Below are 17812 nucleotides of genomic sequence, written 5' to 3'. Positions count from 1 at the left end.
GGTTGGGCGTGTTGTGGATAGTGTGGAGGGCTGTCAGAGGTTACAGCAGGACATTGATAGGATGCAAAACTGGGCTGAGAAGTGGCAGATGGAGTTCAATGCAGATAAGTGTGAGGTGGTTCATTTTAGTAGGTCAAATAGACAGGCAGACAGACATACTTTATTGATCCCGAGGGAAATTGGGTTTCATTACAGCCGCACCAACCAAGAACAGTGAAGAAATATAGCAATATAAAACCATAAATAATTAAATAATAAGTTAATCATGCCAAGTGGAAATAAATCCAGGACCAGCCTACTGGCTCAGGGTGTCTAACACTCTGAGGGAGGAGTTGTAAAGTTTGATGGCCACAGGTAGGAATCTGGGTGGAATGAGTCTCTGGTTGAATGTACTCCTGTGCCTACCCAGTACATTATGGAGTGGATGGGAGTCATTGTCCAAGATGGCATGCAACTTGGACAGCATCCTCTTTTCAGACACCACTGTCAGAGAGTCCAGTTCCACCCCCACAACATCAATGGCTTTACGAATGAGTTTGTTGATTCTGTTGGTGTCTACTACCCTCAGCCTGCTGCCCCAGCACACAACAGCAAACATGATAGCACTGGCCACCACAGCCTCGTAGAACATCCTCAGCATCGTCCGGCAGATGATAAAGGACCTCAGTCTCCTCAGGAAATAGAGATGGCTCTGACCGTTCTTGTAGACAGCCTCAGTGTTCTTTGATCAGTCCAGTTTATTGTCCATTCGTATCCCCAGGTATTTGTAATCCTCCACCATGTCCACACTGACCCCTTGGATGGAAACAGGGGTCACCAGTGCACCCCTCATACAATCTCTTCTCCCTCCTGCCGTCTGGGAAAAGGCTCCGAAGCATTCAGGCTCTCACAACCAGACTATGTAACAGTTTCTTCCCCCAAGCTATCAAACTCCTCAATACCCAAAGCCTAGACTGACACCTTGCCCTATTGTCCTGTTTATTATTTATTGTAATACCTGCACTGTTTTTGTGCACTTTATGCAGTCCTGGGTAGGTCTGTAGTCCAGTGTAGTTTCTCTGTGTTTTTTTTATGTAGTTCAGTCTAGTTTTTGTTCTGTGTCATGTAACACCATGGTCCTGAAAAATGTTGTCTGACCCGGATCTGGGCCGTACCTTCCAAATATCTGGACCTGACTTGCACTAGCATACTTTCCCTTTTCTATTTTCTAATTATGATTTATAATTTAAATTTTTATTATATTTACTTTGATTTGTACTTCAGGGAGCACGAAGCACAGAAGCAAATATCACTGTGATGATTGTACGCTCTAGTATCAATTGTTTGGTGACAGTAAAATATTTGTATTTGTCATTTTTACTATGTACTGTACCAGCAGTTATGGTCGAAATGACAATAAAAATGACGACTTGATTGTTTGCTTCCACCCATTTGCTCCTTCATTATGAAGAGCTTGCCTTTCAAGGACACGGCCAGATAATGAGTTCATGTCACTGGTGCAGGCTTTGGACAAAGGGTAGGCTGGTTCAGAAAAGGCTGTTGTCACTGAAGTGTAAAAGGGCCTATGGAACCGAAGAGAGTGTATACACTCAGAGTTAGGTGCACCTGCTTGTTAAAGCAAATACCTAATCAGCCAGTCATGTGGCTACAACACAATGCATGCAGACATGATCAAAGGTTTCATTTGTTGTTCAGACCAAACATCAGAATGGTGTAGAAATGTGATTTACGACAGGTGATTGATAAGTTTGTGGCCTGTGGTAGGAGGCGTCAATTTTAGAAAACCTACCACATTAATTTTTCACCATAGTCCCCTCCTACATTTACACACTTAGTCCAGCGGTCACAGAGCATACGGATCTTGGACCTCCAGAAAGTGTCCACAGCACAGGTGGTTGCTAAGTTCGTGGCCTAAGGCAGAAAGAGATGAGTTATACAGCTCTCTTTACACGCACATGCAATTCAACTCTTTGAGTGATTATGCAGAAAGTTTCAAGTTAATAATATAACTCATCAGAGGTAGTAAGTTCATGGCCTAAGGTAGAAGGAGATGAGTTATTAACCAGACTTTCTTCTGAAAGTGTTGATCTGGAAATTTATGCATGACAGTCTCTAGGGTTTACAGGGAATGGTGTGAAAGACAAATTGTGGGTAAAAAAGTAAGCCCTGTAAATGAGAGAGGTCAGAGGAGAACGGACAGATTGGTTCAAGCTAACAGGAAGGTGACAGAAACTCACATAACAGTGGTGGGCAGAAGATGATCTCTGAATGCACAACACATCGAACCTTGAAGTGGATGGGTTACAGCAGCGGGGGACCACGCCGGGTTCCACTTCTGTACCTAATAAAGTGATCACTGATTATATGTATCTGAGAAGATTGTATAGAAAAATCAACTTTTGTTAGATCCTAGATTCCTCTAGGGCAGGGGGTCGGCAACCCGCGGCTCCGGAGCAGCATGCGACTCTTTCATCTCTGTGCTGCGGCTCCCCGTGGTTTGTTAGTTTTTGAAATGTAATTCGAAATTTGAAGATTATGGTGATCTTGTACAATCTGAAAACTTTGCGGAGACACCGTTTCCTGGCACATCCGAACCGGCTCACAATTAGCCACCGTTCCGGCTAAGGGAGATAGCCTACGGGGGTTTGTGAGTACGTGTCTTTTGGAGCATCCGCGCCCATGGGGACGGGTTGAGGGAGGCTTTAAAGCAAGGCTGTTTAGTTCGAATAAAGTTACCTTTGACTGCAGTGTCTTTATTTTAGCGCTGCGTGTAGCACACCGCTACAACGTGTTTTTTTATCGCTATTAATATACATCACCACTGCCAATGCCTGACACCCACCAGTGCGCGCTTTCTTTTAATTCTTCGATCCAAGGTAGGCTAACTATGGAGTAACCTTCAACCCAATGTCTTTTTTTCAGAGTTCAAAATGTTTTTGTTGCATGCAGAAATGTAATTTCGTTTTCTCTGCAGGAGTTCATCAATTTCATAAATGAAACACATTATAGTTTGTTTATACATAGCATAAAGGCAAAAAAAAACCATTGTATGCAGTGTTATTTCATTTTAAATGTCAAACGGGTTTTGTGGCTCCCAGTGTTTTCTTTTCTGTGGGAAATGGGTCCATATTGGCTCTTTCAGTGGTAAACGTTGCCGACCCCTGCTCTAGGGTCTAACTGAATTGTCACCACTTTTGTATCGTTTGGGGGTTATAACTCCAGGACGGTTTCAGCCTCATAGTTGCATGTTTTAATCCATGCCTGCTGGTCACAGAAGTGTGATAATTTGGCGAGTCCTGTTCACTTATTTATTGAGATAGGTCCTTCTGGCCTGCGTGAGCTGTGCCGCCCAGCAACCCCTGATTTAATCCAAGTTTAATCACAGGACAATTTACAATGACCAATTAATCTACCAACTGGTAGATATTTGTATTGTGGGAGGAAGCATACACAATTTACAAAGAGATCGTAAAAATTCCTTACAGCGGCGGCAATTGAACCCGGGTCACTGGTACTGTACAGTACTGGTACTATAATAACATTGCTGGTTCTCCTGAATTATCGAATTTCCTCTAAATATGGGAAAGTAGCCTTCAGAAATTGAAGTATTGAATTAGTTAGGGTGTTAAGTTGAAGATGTATTGGATGTTGATGAGGCCGAATTAAGAGTATTGTGTGTAGTTCCAGTCACCCACCTACAGGAAAGTTACCAATAAGATTTTAAAGAGTGCAGAGAAAATTTACAAGGATGTAACTGAGACTTGAGGGACTGAGTTCTCGGGAAAGGTTGAATAGGTTTGTACTTTACTTCCTCTAGCACAGGAGAGTGAGGGGAAATTTGACAGAGTTATTCAGAATTGAGGGGTATAGATGGGGTGAATGTAAGCAGGCTTTTTCCACTGAGGTTGTGTGAGACTAGAACTGGAGGTCATGAGTTAAGAGTGAAAGGTGAAAAGTGGAAGGGAAACGGGGCGGAACTTCCTCATTCAGAGCATGGTGACAGTGTGCAATCACCTGCCAATGGATATGGTGCAGGCAGGTTTGATTTCAGCATTTAAGCGAAACTTAGATGAGTACATGGATGGGAGAGGTATGGAGGGCTATAGTTCGGGTCAATGGGACAGGCAGATTAATGGTTCAGCACAGACTAGATGTACTGAAGGTCCTGTTTCTGTGGCGTATTGTTCTGGGACTCTATGGTAATATGAAATAGGAACTACAAGAACACATGCACGATTTACCAGTTTTTGTGACGCAGTGTCCCAGTGGATGATAAATGATTCTGTTTTAAGTTGTATGACTTGAAGTACTGCTGTACATTTGTTGGATTTAAAGGATTTCAGTGATGAGTGTCCACTTAATATGTTCTGGCTCATTGGAAGGGAGCTATGACAATTTGATTCAGTACTTTTTTTTCCTGGATGGTTAGATAATTCCTCCAGCCAGCCATGTGGTTTTGATTAACTGAAATATTTCAGAGAATTTTGGAAGCAGACAATGCTCAAATGGAAGCAATGAAGTTCAGATGGCAGTGGAGTGAAACCCTTAATCCCAAACAACTATTCGACAATTCATTAGTTTATTTAAAGTGTTTAGTACCTGAACTAACAATCTCAGGCAGATTATTTTGTCAAAAACATTGAACCATTGCACAGGGATAGAGTGAGAATTTCTCCAGATAATTGTATTCGGGATCTACAGAGGTCTGCATTTTAATCAAAGGAAGCGATGTTGATAATTCAGTAACCATCCCAGGTCTTCATTACCACCTCACTGTGTCTCCTATGTGAGAGGAATTGTTAAATTAATTAGTACTCTGGAGAATTCCTCTCACTGAACAGAAATAACAGAATTCTGGACTTTTTTTTCCAAAATGGCTTTTGTATTCTATAAGAATATTTTGCTGAATCTCTCCTTTTATATTCTATTTCAACTTTTGAGTTATGTACTTATATTGTTTTTGCACTAAAACAAAACCTTTTTTTCTGGTTTGGGTTACTAGTAGGATTGGCAAGGAGAAAGCATATGGATTTTTTTCTCCATCCCTAGTTTCTATTAGGCAGTATTTTAAAATTGAGTATTTATCAAATATAGGCCAGATATTGTATATAGCATACGTACACAACGCTGGAAGAACTCAACAGGCCAGGCAGCCTCCGTGAGAAAAGAGTAGCCAACGTTTCAGGCCAAGACCCTTCATCAGGAATGGGGGAAGAGAGGGCCAAAGCCCAGTAATAGAGACAGGGGAGGGGGTAGGGCCTAGAGGCGCCAGGTGGAGAACCAATCAGAGGAAAGATAAGGGAGAGGGGGAGGGGATAAGCTTGAAAGAACTGTAGAGATAAAGAAGCAGAAAGTTGAAAGGGGAGAGAGGCAGAGAGGGACTTGGAATAGGGGAAGGGGGAGGGGGAGGGAATTACCAGAAATTGGAGAATTCAATGTTCATACCACCAGGCTGGAGGCTACCCAGACGGTAGATGAGGTGTTGCTCCTCCAACCTGAGTTTGGCCTCATCATGGCAGTAGAGGAGGCCATGTATGGACATATCTAGATGGGAATGAGGGGCAGAGTTGAAGTGGGTGGCAACCGGGAGGTCCTGTTTATTGTGATGGACGGAGCGTAGGTGCTCGACGAAGCGGTCACATAATCTGCGTCGGGTCTCGCCGATGAAGAGGAGGCCGCACCGGGAGCATCGGATGCAATAGACGACTCCAGCAGACTCACAAGTGAAGTGTTGCCTCACCTGGAAGGACAGTCTGGGGCCTGGAATGGTGGTAAGGGGGAAGGTGTGGGGACAGGTGTAGCATTTGTGCTTGCAGGGATTTTTGTGTTAAAGGACCTCAGTCTCCTCAGGAATATGATGGAATATAATATATAGTATTAATGGTAAGACTCTTAGCAATGTGGGGGATCAAAAGGATCTTGGGGTCCAAGTCCATAGGACGCTCAAAGCTGCTGCGCAGGTTGACTGTGGTTAAGAAGGCATACGGTGTATTGGCCTTTATCAATCGTGGGATTGAGTTTAAGAGTCGAGAGGTAATGTTACAACTATATAGGACCCTGGTCAGATCCCACTTGGAGTACCCTGCTCAGTTCTGATCACCTCACTACAGGAAGGATATGGAAATTATAAAAAGGGTGCAGATGAGATTTACAAGGTGGCTGCCTGGATCAGGGAGCATGTCTTATGAAAATAGGTTGAGTGAACTTGACCTTTTCTCTTTGGAGCGACAGAGGATGAGAGATGACCTGATAGAGGTGAATAAGATGATGAGAGGCATTGATTGTGTGGATAGTCAGAGGCTTTTTTCTCCCTCAGAGCTGAAATGGCTATCACGAGAGGCACAGGTTTAAAGTGCTTAGAAGTAGGTACAGAGATGTCAGAGGTAAGTTTTTTTTTTAATGCAGAGAGTGGTGAGTGCGTGGAATGAGCTGCCGGCGATGGTGATGGAGGCAGATACGATAGTGTCTTTTAAGTGACTCCTGGATAGATACATGAAGTTTATAAAAATAGAGAGCTATGGGGAACCCTAGGTAATTTCTAAAGTAAGTACATGTTCAGCACAGCGTTGTGGGCCAAAGGACCTGTATTGTACTGTAGTTTTTCTACGTTTCTATGAACACAAGTTATTCCAGTGATGCAAGCTCAGAGTTCTAACTAGGAAAAGTGGTTCTGGATGGAGAGTGGCAAGAGGTTAATTGGTGATGGAGTACAGAGATATGACATTAGTCATTAACTCATAGGTCCAACCACATCGCTTCTTCATCTGGCACAGCAGATACACTCCATAGGAACGCAAAAGACAATTGACAGATTCCCCCAGCGGTGGAGGAATCCAAAGTTCAGGGCACAGGTTTGACAAATGTTTGAAAAAAATGCATGTCATGTCTGAATATAAATCCTGGATCAGTGGAAAAGTGACAACATTTAAGTGCTCCTGCCCCACCTGGTCTATTTTTACCTGTTCAAGTGGACTACATTTCTTTACTGGTGTCAAGGATACTCAGATGGATTGGTAATAATGGACAAGTTGGATAGACTTGATGGGTCTATCAAGATGGACAGATGGATGGGTGGATTGACAGACACACGCAAAAAATTCTGACAAAAGACTACATTCTTAGATGACGATTACCGTGTCACTTGACTGTGATCAAGGTACACATTTCACTAGGCATGTCTGTCTGTCAGGCATTATGTCATCTGATGAACATTGAATGGTCCTTCCATTGTCCACATCAAAGTCATCAGGACAAGTTGAATGAATGAAGGGGATCATCAAACAATTGCTGACTAAGTATCTGAGGTAGGTGTGCCTTGGCCTATGCCTTGTGCAGCATCAGAGCAATTTCAAACAGGAAGTCCATTCAAAGTAGTAACAGGCATCCAATGTCACTGCCAAGAACCCTTGATCACAAAGAAGCTGGTATACACATTATGGCAGACAGCTTCATTCACTATTGTGTGTCCAGTCTGCTTGTCAACACGTTTCTGCTGCTTGGAGTGATCCAGCAGAAGGAGAATGTACCCTGATGCCTGGTGAATGGGTCCTGCTTAAAAAACTGTGGGAGAAACCACTGATGGGAAGTTCCTTACCAAGTACAGCAAATTATCAACTCAGCAGTGAAAATAGAATGTAAAAATAATTGGTAACCAGTGAGGACAACAAGCACCGTGGTTAACATGCTCGTAACCTCTGACACAATGCCTGTGCTGCTTGACCAAATCACTAACAAACCAGAAAACTTCAAGTCAACAACTGCTCGACATTATGAAATTTATTTCAATATTATTTGTTATTGTATTTTTGCCAGTTTTCTCTACACACAAAGTGTTAATTGAGATGACTTTTTCTGTGAGTATCGCATGAATTTGCTAATGTTGTTTATGCCTCTGGCTGTGGGCTATGTCAATATATTCTGCACATTTCAAAATATTCACCAAAGCCAAGCATTCCTGCGGATCCAGAGTGAATATCTGTCTTCTTTATTAAGCATTTGAGTAATGTTAACATTGTTTTATCATAATTTACATCTCTTTTAGTTGTTTAAGACATTATTAATAGAATACAGTAGTTCAAACTCATGTCCGTGCACATATGAATCTGTCTAATCATGACATAATCCTATGAATACTTTGAATATACTGTATACCTTTTGACATTTCATAACGTTTTTGATTATTTTATACTTAACATAGATACCACAAGTTCTTCAGCCTCTGAATTTTCAGAAGTAATGTTTCTGAATGTGCGACTTAGAACCAAACACAGGGACTGTTAGAGTAGACTGTCTAATATTTTTTATTTTCTTCGTATCTTAACAATTAATTACATGGTTGAATTTTATATAACTACTATTATACATGTAACTGTTTAGCATGTTTGCTGGTGACAGCAGTACGTCAATGTGGTTGTTCAGTGAGTTCCCTTGTAGTTACATTTGTATTATTCTGGAAAACTCTGGAAGCTTCTCTGGTGTTGCATTACTTGAATAGGGGCTATCTGATTGGCTGACTCATCTGCAAATTTGAATGGAATGTTTCTTATCTACGGACTATAAAAAGAGCTGACCACATGGCAGTTCCTTTTTCCTTTTGCACCTCTCCTTTCTGCTCCATTTACTGTTTTCAATTTTCTTTGTTTTCTTAAAACATAAAACGATAATGACGCAACAAGTTTTGTGTCTCTTTCCTGACTTCTGAAAGAACCTTCGATTAAAAATATCAGAATCCAACAAGCCTCAAGTATCCTTATTAGTCCACTTTAGTTCAAATCTAGAGAATGACATAGATTCGACAAAGAACTTTCAATTATTCCAATGTGAAACTGAACTTGCCTCCTGATACTAATAAGATCAAATAAATCAAAAAAATTCATGAAAATAAAGAAATTAACACATGGAAAAGGACAGTGAGCAAATAGTGGGTTAGAGTGGTTAAAGTTCAAAGTATATTTATTATCAAAGCAGATATGCAGTATACAACCCTGGGATTTGTCTTCCCACAGACAGCCACGAAACAAAAAGATTATGGAACCCATTCAAAGAAAAATCAAACACTCAACGCACACTCACAAAAAAGGAACAAATCTTGCAAATGAGTAAAAAGCACAATACAAAACCTGAAACCACAGAGTAACTGCTGACAACACACACAAAGTGCTGGTAGAACACAGCAGGCTAGGCAGCATCTATAGGAACGTCAACATTGCTTCTCCCTAGCCTGCTGTGTTCTACCAGCATTTTGTGTGTGTTGTTGTTTGAATTTCCAGTATCTGCAGATTTCATCAAGTAACTGCTGATGCTGTTTATGCCTCTAGACATAAAGTATGTTAATAAGAATAATATGTCAATATGTTAATAAATATATTGAGAGATTAATTGAAAATAACTCTCCATCGTTTACCTGAATTGCTTATGGCCTTTCCTTCATGATAGTATTATCACCCAGTGATATTTGGAAAAAGATATCTTTCTGGCCTCTGCACTTAACAATCACGTAACCCTTACTCATCCCCACCACCAAATTCTTCACAATGTCCACCACCAAATTCTTCTGTTCCTTTGTCAACCAGATCAGGTTTAGTTAAAATGCCTTCAGAAGTCCAAAATTTCTGAATATTAAATTAAAAATATTATTGGAACAATTTAACTTGTAACATAGGAAATACAGAAGATAAAAGTGATACAGGTTCCACAAAAAAAATTGGGGGTAAATTTCCTTCCAAGTTGTTAATTCAAAGCATCAGATAGAAATCAGGCTCCATTACCTGCTCTCCATTATTAATTGGCTGTCAAGGTCAGGTCAAGGACAATGGTGAATCCAATTTCAAAACTGATTAATTCATTACTGATTCTCACTCCTTGCCTGGTAACACTGTCCTGGGCTCCAAACAGTTACAAATTACATTAATAAGAATATTTTTAATATTTAGAGACAATAATCAGTCACTAACTTTTAAACTAAATAGCAAATAAACTTGTAAAGGAAACAAGTGAAAACAAATGAAGACAGATATTGTGTTGCCCCGACATTGAGAGCAAAATCCAGGGGAATGCTTGTTTATTCCAGGGTGATCCCTGGTGTCATTATCTACAGGGACACCGACTCCCATTTCTTCAGAATGCCTGAGCCCCCTCTAGGGACTGTTTCAGAGCAAAGGCTTACAGAATGTCTCTGACGAGCAGTAAGGTCCAGAAATGACAAAGGTGACTGTACTGACTTTTTGTTAATAGTGCCATTCACTGTGACTAAATTCCAATGATTAATATTTGAAAATCCACACATTAAAAATTTAAAGAAAAACACAAACTACATGGCACACTCACAGAGTTGATTATTCCTATTCATTTCAATGAAACTGCCACACTGAAGCCAGATTTACATTGGCTGAGGGACATGGGCAGGTTGCTGGCAAACCTGATGGAATTTCCATTAAATGAGATGAGAGCATGAGAGCTGGGGTGGGAGCCATTGATTTAGGGCCAATCCAAAGCTTGAAACACTCCCTAGTCTATCACAGGCTCATCACTTCCTACCAACCAGTGCATTGCTTCAGGAAGTCTCATAGTATCATCAAAGATGCCCACTACCCTGACCATTCCCTTTTCTCTCTTCTGCCTGCTGGGTGAAGAAGCAGGAGCTTGAACGACCAACATACAAGAATATGCTAATTGTTAGAGGTGTCATGCTTTGATACACTTCTAGAAATATTTGTATTTGGTTAGTGTCTTTAGTTTGAACTGAATGATTTTGGGTGAGTGAGATCAAAAATTACAAGAAAGCAGCACAACTAAACTCTTTCTACATTGTTTAATATTTAGTATTTGATTACCAAGTAATACTATGAAATTCACTAGTCCCGAGTTACTTTGAGAGCAATAGTTCAATATTGGTATATGTTGTATTGTATTATCTTTGTTGGTGTGATCCTCCAGGCTGGTTTTAATATCTAAAAAGATTGGAGAATTTTGCAAATTACTTCCCTCATGCTGTTCTAGGCCTTTCCACCTCTCCTAGGTAACAACAAGATGTAAGTGAAGAAAATGCGTATATGATGTGAGGTGTAAGGTATTGCGATTGTGGGGGACTAGCAAGTTGAATCAGAGGATATTTTTCCTATTCTTCATTGCTCATTGGATACATTTGGAGCAGAAAAGACCTTGCCCTGGTGCTTTCATTTTTTCCCCCCCAAATTACTTAACTGTTAAGGATCTAGTGTTTTCCCAGAGTATGTGATGAATAAGCTCTTCTCGGGCTTTATCTGTACCCGGCTGGACATCCAAGAAGAGCTTATTTGTGCTTAACAGTATCTTTTCTTAGAGAACGATTAGCTTTACACTAAAGTGGACATTAGTCATGGACAGACAATCAAGTTGGGAATTGCTTACCAGAAGACGTATTTGATGGAAAGACTCATATCAAAAAGACTTACATCAGAGCTCCAAACCGTATTTCTCCTGACCTCTTATTGATAGTTCATGAATCAAAAGGTGATTTTGCCATTGGCTGAAGATGTGAATTTGCCATATTTCGGAAGATAGGTAAAAATGTAACTTTGAAAAACAAGTATCTGGCTTTGTTGGCAATCCTTTTAAACCAATCTTTATAGTACAAGATATGTTAAACCCCAAATTAAAATGCATCTTGAATTCACAGTCTGTCTTACACAACAATGCTTTGGAACATACCTTTGAGAATTTTGTCTTTGACTTGATTTACGCTGTTGAGTTTCTTTGAATAATCCCTGTAGCTGATTTTCCCCATTCCAAACATCCTCCTTTTTACTTTTTTGCTTCCGTTCCAATGGGCATCTGGTTACAATTCCTGTCTTTTGGAAGACATTGCCAGATATTAATTAGGACCAAAACCTGTTCAGAGACAAATGTTCAGACCTCTCCATTACTGTTGTTGAATTTTAAATTCAAGTCTAGGATCAAAATGGGTATTAATAATTGTTACTGTCAAACTACTGAATCTTTACCTACCATTTGGGAGAGGAAATCAACTATCCTTTCTCAGGCTGATGTCTGTGTGACTCCAGACACACCTAAGTAATTGACCCTTAACAAAAAATACCTGATAAATAAAACAATTAAGTGCCATTGAGGTCTACATTCCCAGAACAAATCTTAAAAAGTCACTAAGCTTGATTGACAGAGATATTGGCCAATCAGGTCTACTCTGGCTGGTCACTGTGTTCTGATTAAACAAGGCCTTTCTAAACTTATCTGCAACTCATCTGATAATTGAAACATATAACTTAGATACCTATTTTATGAAGAAAACATTTTTAATTGACACTTTTAGTACTGCCAGGGAATAGCAGATAGAAGGACTTGACCCTTGAGTGCAATGGCAGCAGCTTCGGCAATTGAGTTAGTTCAGTTAGATTCAATCATGTAATTCTGTACAGGATTGCTGTTAAATGTTTATTAGGAGGACAACTGCCTGGAACACAGGAAGAGGGAACTTGTTTTGAACAGCAGGTGCTGTTTCCTGGGTAAAGCACACAAGATGCTGATGGAATATTGCTGACTAAGAGTTACCACACAAGACACATTTCTCCCTTGGAGACATTTAAGCAATCAAATTATACCCAACTAGACTCCATTTTTGATCACAATCATCATCATCTGACTATGTACCTTCATTTCTTCCTTTTTCCGGGAAAGATGTCCACCCACTTCTTAACCTTTTTTCAGCTGGCTGCTGTGACGACCTTCTCTAACAATACATCTGATCCCCTCCTGACTGTCAAAATCACACCCGGCATTCCCACCTTCTTGATTTTTCCCCATTTTAGCAGATACTTCAAAGGCAAATGTGAACATGTTTAAATCTTTGGACAAACAAAAGTGAGAACACATTTCTTAAATATGAGGTTCAGGAAATGATCAGGAGCCCATTGGTGGTAGGAGAAGTGGAAACAGAAAAGTTGTGCCTGCACAAGGGAACTAGAGAGGTGCGTGAGAGAGATCAATTTGCAGGGTTGTGAGCAAACGTGGGGAGAAGGGAGATTGAGATAGATTAGGATTCAGCACAGACTCAACAGAAGAATATGCCATAAAATGGAAAGATACTTTTGAGATAACTGGAAGAAATAATGGAAGATTATATAATGCACAAGTAACCCATGTGGTTACATTGTTAGGCATGCAAATTTATAAGTGCTCTGTGATTCTGTGGGTTTCTATTCTACTGGGCCGATGGGGCTTGTCAGCCATGGTTGGCAGCTCATCTAAGAGAAGGAAAACTGACCTCAAACCTCTGCTGCCTTGCAGCTCCACCAACACAGGGGGAAGGGTTTGGGAGTTAACCCAGAGGGAAAAATCTGGAGCCAGTGTCCCAAAGACAGTCCTTCATTGAGTTCAATGCAGACTGGCGACTCCTACAACACTGCCTGGTACCAAGCTACATCAGTCTCTGCTGTTCCTTTGCATTCATCAGATGTGTTGAGAGGGGGAGTTTGCTACATGGACGACAGCTTGCTCTCCATATCGTACCACCCTGACTTCCATATCTTGACAGCTAGGAAGCAAAATCCATTCTCGACCCTGACCAGTGGAGGCTTTGTCATCGATTCTATGATTGTAATGAAGAGTACTTGGAACAATTCATCAGCCTGAACCATCTCCTTAAGTAGGTTTGAAGATCAGTATGGGAAGGCATTAGCTGTATTGAGCTAGTGAAAACAGAATTTTGCATCAGTCTTCACTGTGGAAGACGTCAGCAGTGGAATTTACTAGAATTAAGGTTATTGGGAAACTGAGAAAGGTCTGATGGTAGATGAGTTAAGGATATGGTTTCGGGGAATTTGGAGGCACATGATAAAATGGGCCAAAGTCATCATGGTTTCCCAGTTACCCGTCTCCTGAAACCTAGGGGCGACTACCTCCCTGTAGCTCCTGTCTCTCACCTCCTCATTCTCCCATATGTGTCAAAGGTCATCAAGCTGTGTCTCCAGTTCCTTAATACATTCTCTCAGGAGCTGAAACTCAGTGCATCTGGTGCAGAAGTGGGAGACAGGAGGTCTCACAGACTTCCCAGATCCCCCACACTGCCCCTGGAGCCATTCTCACTACTCTACTATGGCCCCATAGATGAGGAGTGAACAAATAAGTAGAGAGAGTAACTTACAAGACAATGTACCTCACCCAAACCTGATGAACCAGTGACACACTCCAAATGAATGATTGCTCCACTTGCACTTGAATCACCTTTATTGGCCCCTTCTAATGGATCCTCCTTGCTGATTGGTCACTCCTCAGATCAGAGAAACTGCCACAAAACTCTGCCTTTAAAATCTCGATTGTCCTCCTGATTGAAAGGTAGCTCTTTTTATGCATCCCTGATGTGGATTGTCAGAGAAAACTGGGGTGAAGCTCTGCTTTTAAACCCTGAACGCGGACTCTTGTTACGCACTGCCTCTTCCCGATTGGGCACCCAGAGAGACTGCTGCAAAACTCCGCCTTTGGAACTTGATTGCCCTCTTGGTTGAATGGCAACTCTTTTTATGTGTCCCTGATGTGGATTGAAACAGTTTTGCAACAGGGAGCGGGCATTTCCAGTCAGCTAGCTGAACCGGTGGCGTCACCCAACCACTGCAGCACGATGCATACCAACTGCACATTTACGCAGACCCCTGGATATGGCAAATGGCATGGCTATATGGATGGCAGGATGGCAGAACAGGAACTAGCAGGTGCAGGGAAAGACCCTCTGGGGACAAGCACTCTGGAAACAGATCTAGGAAGCAGTCAAGTGAATGAAGATTACTGTTTTCCATGTGGACACCAAGCAGGAAGACACCTCACTGTCTACCACCTCACGGAGGACCCAGAGCTGCTGGAAGTGCTATGCTTCTAGCTGGCAGCATGTGAGCCTCCATGTCGAAGGGCATCATTGCCCTCATCTGTAAGCAGAAGACGGCAGGGATGACATAAGGAATTGGAGACCCATTTTGCTCTTGAATGTAGACTGTTACATCCTGTCCAAGGCCATTGTCTACAGGGTCAAGTCTATTCTGGGACAGATGATCCACTGGGCCAAACCTGTGCTGTACCAAGCAGGAAGATTTTTAACAGCCTCATTGTGGCTGAGGGAAACCATGAGGGCAGGCATGTGGACACCTGCCTGGTCATTTTGGATCAGAAGGAAGACCTTAACAGGATATCACACATATACATGGTGGGTGTACTCTTCAAAATGGGCTTTGGGCAGGACTTGGACCCAACTGCTCTACATAGACATGTGTTGTGCAGTACAAATCAATTGCTTCCCCATTAAGCTTGGTTTGCCCACTCTCCCCCATCTTGTTTGTGTGCTGTATAGAAACCTTTGTCGAAGCCATTAGGAAGGACGAGAGCTAAGAGGTGTGATGCTGCTGGGCAGTGGAGGGACCCAATTGAAAACCTCCATGTACACGGTCGACGTCACTGCCATCTGTTCAGATGGGATAAGAGATCAGTTTCCAAACTGATTATCATCTACAACCAGCTTGAGTTGGCATCAGTGGCCAGGGTTAACTGCACAAGAAGCAAGTCCATGTTCATTGGCAATTTGCCTGATTAAACCAGTGTCCCCTTCACCATCGGGTCAGATTACGCAAATGTGCTGGAGATCTGATTCGGAGGGGCTGAATGTACAACAAGAATTAGCTGGATCAGACTGGATGGTAAAACAGACATTGGGACTGTGGGGAGGGAACCGAACAGACTGTTGCTGAGTCCCAGCCATCCACTCCTTCCAAGATATAAGTTGTGAACTCTCATTAGGAAAGAGATCCTACTAAAATAGAGGTCCTAACATCCACCTACCAAAATCTCTACTGGAGATGGCCTCAGATACCTCAGAGTGAAATCAGACTGACCTCAGTCCACACCTCTGAGCTCCAGACCAACCCTCGGTCAGTTCTCCATGAATGATATCCATTCCCTACCTCCTTATGTTTCTTATCCATTCTCTCTGGATGTTGTGCAGAAGGTGAGTGCTCACGGAGAGACTGTGAAGACAAGAGTGTGTGGGCATTGGTGGCTGTTGTTCAAATTCAAGTTTGGTCTAGCAAACACGGGGAAGGGGGATGGATGTTAGAATCATACAGCACATGCTGGTGGGCTCACTATTTCAACATGGAGCTCTTCTCCAGGGTTTCTATACCAGTGAGAGGCTGAAGTTACTGCAGTACAGTACTTGGGAGGACAGCTACACTGTCAAAGATAACCCCCATTAGTTTAGATCTGCTATCTGTGCTGTATGATTCTATGGGAATCTATGGGAAATCAGAAGTCCATTTCAGCTTATGTGGCTGAATTGATGTGATTGTCTGAGCATTGTCAGTTCAATGACGAGCTAGATGCTACACTGTGAGATTGTTTATTTTGTGGAACCTTACAACAATGCAGTCAAGAATGGCTCCTAACTGAAGAAGGGCTCACAATTAAAAGAGGAGTTGAAATAGCTGTATCAATGGAAACCGCAGACAGGGATGCAATTGAGTTGCAATCAGGAATGTAAGTGAGCATGAACAGAATTGCAGCGCCTAAATAGAAGCCAACCTGTTGAACAAATTGTGCTGGCTGTGGCAAGTGATCACATACCAGACTGATACAGGTTTACAGGCAAAACTTGCAGAATCTGCATGCTGGTGATGAAAAATCTGACAATGTTGAGAGTGACAGAGGACTGTGTAGCCTTGAGGTTTACAAAATGAAAAGTACAATGGGTAAGCAGTATGGCTTACACAAGAAGTGAACAATGAATAAATTTCAGCCTGAAATGTCAACTGTACTTTTTTCCCATAGATGCTGCCTAGCCTGCTAAGCTCCTCCAGCATTTCTCTGTGTGTTGGTTAGACAAATTAATTAAAATGGAGTTGGATATTGGCTCAGCTGATTCATCCATTCCACAAAATGAGCTTGACCAGCATTTCAAGGATACTGAACGAAAGCCTGAAGATATCCAACTAAGAACGTATACTGAAGAAAAACTAATTCCTGTGGGAATGACATTCATAACAGTGAAATACATCAACTAAAATCCATATTGGGTGTGTATGTGGTAAATACAGCAGGGCCAGCATTCTGGGGCTGTGATTGGCTGAGATAATTATAATTTGATTGGAGATCCATCCATCATTTGCATACCACATCCCTGCAATGGAGTCAACAGAAAGTGAATTGAGAAAGGTACTGGATGACGCCATAGCAGTGTTCAAGGATGGCATTGGAAAACTCAAACATATCAGGGGTAAAATTGTGTTAATAAAAATGCTACACCCAAGTTTTGCAAAGCCCGCCTGGTTCCTTATACCATATGTGAAAAAATAGCCAGTGTGCTAGACCATATGGAGGCTAAAGGAATTCCTTTAGGGAATCCTGCACATAGACTCTCAAGTTCCATTGCAACTCAGATTTTTAAATATTCTCTCCATTTAGAAAATAGTTTACCCTTTTATTTCTTAGGCCATAAGACCATAAGATATAGGAACAGAATTAGGCCATTTGGCCCATCAAGGCTGGTCTGCCATTTGATAATGGTGGATCCAATTTTCCTCTCAGCCCCATTCTCCAGCCTTCTCCCTATACTTTTTCATGCCCTGACCAATCAAGAATCTATCAACTGATGTTCACGACTATACACTTCCTAACACTCTGTTCAATATACCACTTCTTTCTCCTAATCTGTCCAAGTCCTTCTTTAGCCTCTTTACTTCCTCAGAACTACCTTCCCCTCTACCTATCTTCATATCATCTGCAAACTTTGCAACAAAGCCATCGATTCAACCATTCAAATCATTGATATATAACGTAAAAT

The sequence above is a fragment of the Hypanus sabinus genome, chromosome 4 (assembly GCF_030144855.1).
Source record: "Hypanus sabinus isolate sHypSab1 chromosome 4, sHypSab1.hap1, whole genome shotgun sequence".
NCBI lineage: Eukaryota > Metazoa > Chordata > Chondrichthyes > Myliobatiformes > Dasyatidae > Hypanus > Hypanus sabinus.
The sequence above is the reverse complement of the archived record's forward strand: the minus strand, read 5'-3'. Positions refer to the sequence as shown.